Raw genomic sequence first — 8,121 nt, 5'->3', positions numbered from 1 at the left:
CCTTTGGGTGTTGGTCACATGGCGATGTGAACTATGGGTCTTAATCACATGATGATGTGAACTATCGATGTTAATCACATTGTGATGTGATCAAGATTATTGACTCTAGTGCAAGTGGGAGACTGAAGGAAATATGCCCTAGAGGCAATAATAAAGTTATTATTTATTTCCTTATTTCATGATAATTGTTTATTATTCATGCTAGAATTGTATTAATCGGCAACATGATACATGTGTGAATACATAGACAAACAGAGTGTCACTAGTATGCCTCTACTTGACTAGCTCGTTAATCAAAGATGGTTATGTTTCCTAGCCATAGACATGAGTTGTCATTTGATTAACGGGATCACATCATTAGGAGAATGATGTGATTGACATGACCCATTCAGTTAGCTTAGCACCCGATCGTTTAGTATGTTGCTATTGCTTTCTTCATGACTTATACATGTTCCTATGACTATGAGATTATGCAAATCCCGTTTACCGGAGGAACACTTTGTGTGCTACCAAACGTCACAACGTAACTGGGTGACTATAAAGGTGCTCTACAAATGTCTCCAAAGGTACTTGTTGGGTTGGCGTATTTCGAGATTAGGATTTGTCACTCTGAATGTCGGAGAGGTATCTCTGGGCCCTCTCGGTAATGCACATCACTTAAGCCTTGCAAGCATTGCAACTAATGAGTTTGTTATGAGATGATGTATTACGGAATGAGTAAAGAGACTTGCCGGTAACGAGATTGAACTAGGTATTGGATACCGACGATCGAATCTCGGGCAAGTAACATACCGATGATAAAGGGAACAATGTATGTTGTTATGCGGTCTGACCGATAAAGATCTTCGTAGAATATGTAGGAACCAATATGGGCATCCAGGTCCCGCTATTGGTTATTGACCGGAGACGTCTCTCGGTCATGTCTACATTGTTCTCGAACCGTAGGGTCCGCACGCTTAAGGTTTCGATGACAGTTTTATTATGAGTTTATGAGTTTTGATGTACCGAAGGAGTTCGGAGTCCCGGATGAGATCGGGGACATGACGAGGAGTCTCGAAATGGTCGAGATGTAAAGATCGATATATTGGACGACTATATTCAGAGTTCGGAAAGGTTCCGAGTGATTCGGGTATTTATTGGAGTACCGGAGAGTTATGGGAAGTCGCCGGGGAGAAGTATTGGGCCTTATTGGGCCATACGGGAAAGAGAGATGGGCTGCCTAGGGCAGGCTGCGCGCCCCCCCATGGCTTAGTCCGAATTGGACTAGGGGGAGGGGCCGCACCCCCTCCTTCCTTCCCTTCTCTCTTCCCCTTCCTTGTCTCCTACTCCTAATACATGGAAGGACTCCTAGTTGGACTAGGAAAGGGGGAATCCTACTCCCGGTGGGAGTAGGACTCCCCTAGGGCGCGCCATAGAGAGGGCCGGCCCTCCCCTCCTCCACTCCTTTATATACGGGGGCAGGGGGCACCCCATAGACACACAAGTTGATCTTCATGATAGTTCCTTAGCCGTGTGCGGTGCCCCCTCCACGATATTACAGCTCGGTCATATTGTAGCGGTGCTTAGGCGAAGCCTTGCGACGGTAGAACATCAAGATCGTCACCACACCGTCGTGCTGACGAAACTCCTCCCTGAAGCTCTGCTGGATCGGAGCCCGGGGTGCGTCATCGAGCTGTACGTGTGTCAAGAACTCGGAGGTGCCGGAGTAACGATGCTTGGATCGGTTGAACCGGGAAGACGTACGACTACTTCCTCTATGTTGTGTCAAAGCTTCCACTTCGGTCTACGAGGGTACGTAGACAACACTCTCCCCTCTCGTTGCTATGCATCACGATGATCTTTCGTGTGCGTAGGAATGTTTTTGAAATTACTACGTTCCCCAACACTCATCGTCGTCATCAGGGAGTTCAATGACAGGAGGTGGGGCTACAGGGAAGATTCAAAGTTAAAAATGAAGATCCAATCGACCAAAAGCGAAACTATAGAGATCATACCAGGGTTGGAAGTGACAACATCTTCCATTTCTTGGTGCTCGTTCCTGACTGAGGTTTCAGAGGTAGCAGCACTGCAGATTCCAGAAATCAGTCGGTTAGCCAACGAGTCAATCAAGAGTTCATTCATGCCAAACAAGAAAACACGAGTCCTGTTATTACAAGGAAATAGTGGGAATCACCATCCTCATCTTCAGTAGGGCCTTCGACGGCTTTGATGACGTTGCTCGGAGTTGCTTCGGCGCTTTCTCAGTCGGCACCGGAGAGGTCGTCCGAGGGCGTTTCGTCGACTGTCCAACAAGCACAATCGCTTTGCCACGCTCGACTACAGGGTCATGGGCGAGTTTGGATCACCTTTCAGTGCGGGGAGGGACGATTTCCTCCTCCTCTTCCTCCTCCTCCTCTTCACCAGAGCCGTCGTCTTCTTCATCCTCCTCACCATCAGATTGTCATTCCTCCTGACTTTCACCTCCACTCCCTTCCTCCTCCTCGATCTGTTCTTGCGCCCCGTTCGGCATCGAGTACATTTCAGTAGTGGCCTAGAAGTCAACAAACAATACAAGAAGTCAGTCGACTGAATTTTAGCAAAACAGAATGACGGAAGCAGTATCACAGTCGGAGATTTATAATTGGACCTTGTCTGGCTCGTATGATTGGTCGAGTGGAGGGATCCTCCTGGCTCCTCGGGGGTTGTCCTTGTTCCCTGTGATGGCAGTCATCCACCTCTCCAGTGTGGCATCCTCGACCTCCTCCGGGTGGACTCGAGTGGAATCTTCAGTGCCAGAATACATCCACATCGGATGGTCTCGATATTGAAGTGGTTGGATGCGTCGTCGAAGGAAAACCTCCAAAAGATCCATGCCTGTCACCCCGTCACGAATGAGCTGGACTACTCGCTCGACCAGCACCTTGACCTGAGCCTTCTCCTCCGGGACCACCTTCAGAGAGGACGGCTTGCTCACTCGATCCATGGAGAAAGGAGGGAGTCCAGTCGACTGCCCTGGCGACGGCGGGTCTTGGCAGTAGAACCAGGTCGACTGCCACCCTCGGACCGACTCAGGAAGGACCATGGCTGGAAAAGCACTTTTACTCCTCATTTGAACCCCAAGACCCACACACATCTGAATCACTTGGGTTTTCTCGTCAATCGAATTGGCCTTTTTCACTGTATGGGAGCGACAGGTGAAAATGTGTTTGAAAAGGCCCCAATGGGGTCGACAACCCAAGAAATTCTCACACAAGGTCACGAAAGCTGCGAGATATACTATGGAGTTGGGTGTGAAGTGGTGGAGTTGAGCCCCAAAGAAGTTCAGAAATCCTCGAAAGAAAGGGTGGGGCGGCAAAGAAAATCCGCGGTCAACATGGGTGGCCAAGAGGACACACTCACCCCCCTGAGGCTGCGGCTGCCACTCCTTCCCCCGGAGCCTCACTGATCCATGGGGGATCAGTCCTTCATTGGCCAGGTCGTCGAGGTCCTTCTGGCGGATGGTCGAGCGGATCCAGTCGCCCTGGATCCAGCCCTGCGGCAGACCGGCCCGCGACGAGGATCCACCCCGACTGGTCGCCCTTCCCTTCACCTTCGCCGTCACCTTCTTCGCCCGCTCCAAAGCCGCCGTCTTCTCCTTCACCATCGTCGCCGGCGAAGCACGCGCAGAGCAGCAGCGCTGGGATGGTGGCGAGCGCAGCAGATGAATCTGACGAAGAGGGAGAAGAAAATGAGGGCGCACTGTTCAAAAACCCCCATCCGGCGCCTTATATGGGGTTACTTCCGAGTGGCTGACTGGTAGGCCCGGACGATCCTGTCAAATCCCGCAATAGCTGCGCACGCGATACGTGGCGAAAAGGGTGGCGCGAAGATCGAGGCGTTCCTGCCTTATCCCATCCGAGTACCGTGGCCTCCTCCGCCTCGCGCGCTTCCCGAAATTCAGATCCTGCTAAATTTGCGAACAGTAGAGCAATCCTAGCCGTTAATCACGCTCTGGCCCAGAGGTCAGAGTACATCAACCAGACTGAAGTGTTTGCCTCCTTATTGGGAAAGGATGCAGCGGTACGAGCTATAGAACAGATCCTGTTCAAGTAAGGTCGATCGAAGGAAATCTTCAGTCTGACAAGTCACTCGACAGATACAAAGAATGGATCAAGGAGACTGAAAAAGAAGTTGGTGCCATCACCTAAAGTCATTTATCCAGAACAAGACATACTCATAGCACGAAAAATAGGTCGGAAGAATTCTCAACTCCTTCCTCACTCAAACCTCGATCCATTCGGGGGCTAATGATGAAGCCATGTACCTAGGGTAGGGTCATGGACCTGTCCAAGGTACCCTCCCCAAGGACATCTCTAGAAGAAACTACCATTCAGTCGACCTGGAAGGATTCCACTCGACAGACTCGAAGACACTCGACCATGAAGCCACTCACTCGACCACCAGGAGATCTAGAGTCACTCTACACACAAACGGTCTGTCATTAAGTAGTCTTTATGGTCATGATAGCACTTTATGTAAGGCGTTACCAGTAACGCCATGCCTTAATGTACTTTAAACCCTGCATAACTGAGGGCAGGAGGGGTCTGGCAGACTCTATATAAGCCACCCCCCTCCTCAGTGAAAAGGGTTCGCACCCCTGTAACTCATACGCATATAATTCAGTCGACCGCCTCCGGGCTCCGAGACGTATGGCTGTTACTTCCTCCGAGAAGGGCCTGAACTCATAAATCTCTTGCATATACAACTACTCCATAGCTAGGATCTTGCCTCTCCATACCTACCCCCCCCCTATTCTACTGTCAGGCTAAGAACCACGATATGCGCTACTGCTATATTTATTTCAGCAGCGAGTTATTCTTGAGCTCGCTACTGCTAATTAGCAGCAGCGCCTTATTTTAAAGCGCGCTGCTGATAAGATTCTGTGTATAGGTTTTTCCCTAGTAGTGATTACCAATAGTAATATTGGTGTATGTCAAAAGGGCAACCAGAGCTACGTAAAAATTCTTTAACTTTTGATCTTTAGGAACTTGGTATGTCCATATTAGAACAGAAAAAGGTCAGTATGTTCAATTTTAAAAGGAGCATAATTAAAACTAAAAACAACCTCACTCAAACCAAAGACATTAGGCCTTATAGAATGCTAGGTGCTTAGGGAGGTGCTTAGAAAAATAAACCAGGTTTTTCTGAAGCACCAGTGCCTATTTTTACAGGAGAGACACCTAATTAAGCTTCTACCCTATACAAATAAGCACCGGTGCTTAAAAAAATCTTGGTTTATTTCCTCAAGCACCTCCCTTAAGCACCTTGCATTGTACAAGGCCTTATGGGAATCTATCTGAAAATAGGGCGTACTAAAATTATTTAATTCAGTTTTTTACATTGGGAATCATATTGTAATATCTAGATTCCAAATGCCCAAACCATCATAAAACATATAATGTATTAGTTAAACTTCTTCTGCTAAAGTTAATGACTTGCGAATATCTTGTAAAACACTACTAGGGAAAAGCTTATAGGCAGACGCTTACTAGTAGCGCGGGTTTATACCCCTCGGTACTGCTACTTACTAGTATCGCGGGTTTTTACCCCGCGCTACTACTATGCGGTCTCTACCGTGCCACTCCGGGACATGCCATAGTAGTAGCGAGGGGTACAAACCCGCACTACTACTAAGTTGATAGTAGTAGAGCGGGTTTATACCCCTCGCTACTACTAAGTACGAGGTAGGTGAAGTCCCCATATCCTCGGCCGAATCCCTCCTCTCTCTCCCTCACTCTCCCCCCCCTCTCTTCATAGGCTCTCCCATGGTGCTCCTGCCCAAGCACATCTCCTCCTCCATGGCGGCCAACGAGTCTGCCTACTGGTGTCACTGGCGTCCAGGAGCTCGCCTGTCTTCCCCCTCGTCTCCATGCCACCACAACAGAGCACCTCGCCGCCGGTGACCAGCCCCGATGCGCCCTCCATCTCCTTCCTTTCTCCCTTGTTTCTCTTTTTCCCTTTCCCTCTCCCTTCGGTTGTACTCACCTCCCATACCCATGCCAGCGCACGTCGTTGACATGGCCAACCAGGAGCTCTCCGCCTTGGCCACAAAGAGGATCCTCACACCGTCGTCTTTCTCTACACTAGAACCGGTCCCTCTCCAACTGCCGTTGCTGGATCTGGTCTGCCGCTACCCGTACGCACCTCCGACGACGGCGACTCCTTGTCGTCGCTGGATCGAATCATTGACACCATTGACAGCATGCGCAAGGTTGGATTATTGTTTTGGTTTTTGAAATTAATAGTAGTAGCGCGGGTCACAGACACGCGCTACAGATAGTTAGTAGTAGCACGTGTGGAATCCACGCTACTACTAACGCACATACTAGTAGCGCGGGATGCGCCGCGCTACAACTACCACTTAGCTGTGGCGTCGTAGTAGTAGTGCGGGCATCCGCGCTACTACTATCTGTTTGACCCGCGCTACTACTAGGCTTTTTCCTAGTAGTGAAAATTTACATATCAAACTAATATCATGTACAAATTATCGCCAACTCATGATTTGGAGTTGAATTCTATACCCATTTAACTTCTCAGACGACAATAAGTCCCCATTGTATAGGTTGTGGAATAGATAGGTTATGGTCACGCTATTCGCCACGCTGGGTGAGGAATAGTTATTCTTCACCCCCCTCTATTTTAACATCAATGCACCGTAATTTTACGTTTCGTAAATTTTATCTTATTTCAGACGTAAAAGAGAACGTAAGAAAATATATAATTGCTATAAAAAATATTTTATATTACGTAAATTACAAATGTAAAAACATAGTGTAAAATGTACATAAATATATTTTTTCAGGTATTCTGACTTTTTTTATGCCAAATTTTACACAATGAATCAATATGACTGTAACTATTTATATTTGAAACATAATTTATTTATGAAATGATCGTAAGATTACCTCGGGTGAAGAATAACTTTTTCTGCACCCTGGATGATGAATAGTAACACTATATATATATATATATATATATATATATATATATATATATATATATATATATATATACACAGACGGTCTATTCTGCTAATATTAGCAGAATAACTATTCTGCACACCACTTCGGCACTGCACGCTCAACAGAAGCGCACGGCATCATTTTGACGACGAGCACTGCAATAGAGACTAGTGAACTTCGTGTCGAAAAAATTGCACGCGGTGTTTTTTTGGTACTGTTTTCGCTCTAATTTTTTAACCGTTTATCGGAATGAGGCGTGTAATATACCATTAAAAAGCTATGAATTAGGCGCAACTTCGACATATTGAACACTCTTCGAGATTCCACACGGTTTGAGAGCAGTTTTGAAAATAGTGTGGCGGATGACAAGTGGCAGCGAGCGTTGTTTCGCGTTCTTTTCTAAACCGCTTGATGGAACGAAGCAAATGATATGCCGTTAGATAGATATTGTCGAGGCGCATCTTTTTCATATATAAATCTTTCTCTAATTCATTACGGTTTAAGAGCAGTTTCAAATTTACTAAATTGCGGAACTCTGTTTTTCAATTTTTTTGAAATTTTCGATACTGTTTTTGCTCTAGTTTTCTAACCGTTTGTCGAAACGAGACATATGATACGCCGTTGGAAAGCTACGGACAAGGTGCAACTTTCATATGTTGAAATGGTTTTGAGATTCCTTACAATTTTTAGTTAATTTTGAAAATCGTGCGGTTGACTTCGAGAGGCAGCGGCTGTTTTTTCGCGAAATTTTTACGAACGGCTGGTCGGAGTAATTCAAATCATATGCCGTTGGAAAGATATCGACGAGACGCAACTTTTTCATGTAGAACACTCTCTCTAATTCATTATGGTTTAAGAGCAGTTTTCAAATTACCAAAATGCGGGCACTCTGTTTTTCGCGACACCCAAATCGACGTGGGTACTTCAGCCGATTGAAAACCGCACTGCATCGGATGAAAACCCGCACTGCATCAAACGGGTAAAAGAACTGCCTGGTTTCTTTTATTCAAACGTAAATTTTTCAAGGGACGAGAAAGTGAATCGCACCGCATCGGACAGAAAACCGCACTGTATCAGACAGTCAAGTGAACTTCATGATTTGTTTTGTCGGGCGTAAATTTTCTCAGATGATCTTTTGTGA

At 46.7% G+C, this 8,121-nt stretch overlaps 1 non-coding gene across 1 annotated transcript; it reads right to left on the bottom strand.

Moving 5' to 3' along the window:
- Positions 1-3,866: 3,866 nt before the first annotated feature.
- On the bottom strand, positions 3,867-4,077 carry LOC123047910 (small nucleolar RNA U3). Its single transcript, XR_006423222.1, has one exon. It is a non-coding gene; the product is annotated as a small nucleolar RNA U3 (small nucleolar RNA).
- Between the last annotated feature and the right edge of the window lie 4,044 nt (positions 4,078-8,121).

Source organism: Triticum aestivum, chromosome 2B (assembly GCF_018294505.1).
Source record: "Triticum aestivum cultivar Chinese Spring chromosome 2B, IWGSC CS RefSeq v2.1, whole genome shotgun sequence".
Taxonomy (NCBI): domain Eukaryota; kingdom Viridiplantae; phylum Streptophyta; class Magnoliopsida; order Poales; family Poaceae; genus Triticum; species Triticum aestivum.
Note: the sequence above shows the minus strand (reverse complement) of the source record. Positions and strands in the feature narration are given on the sequence as shown.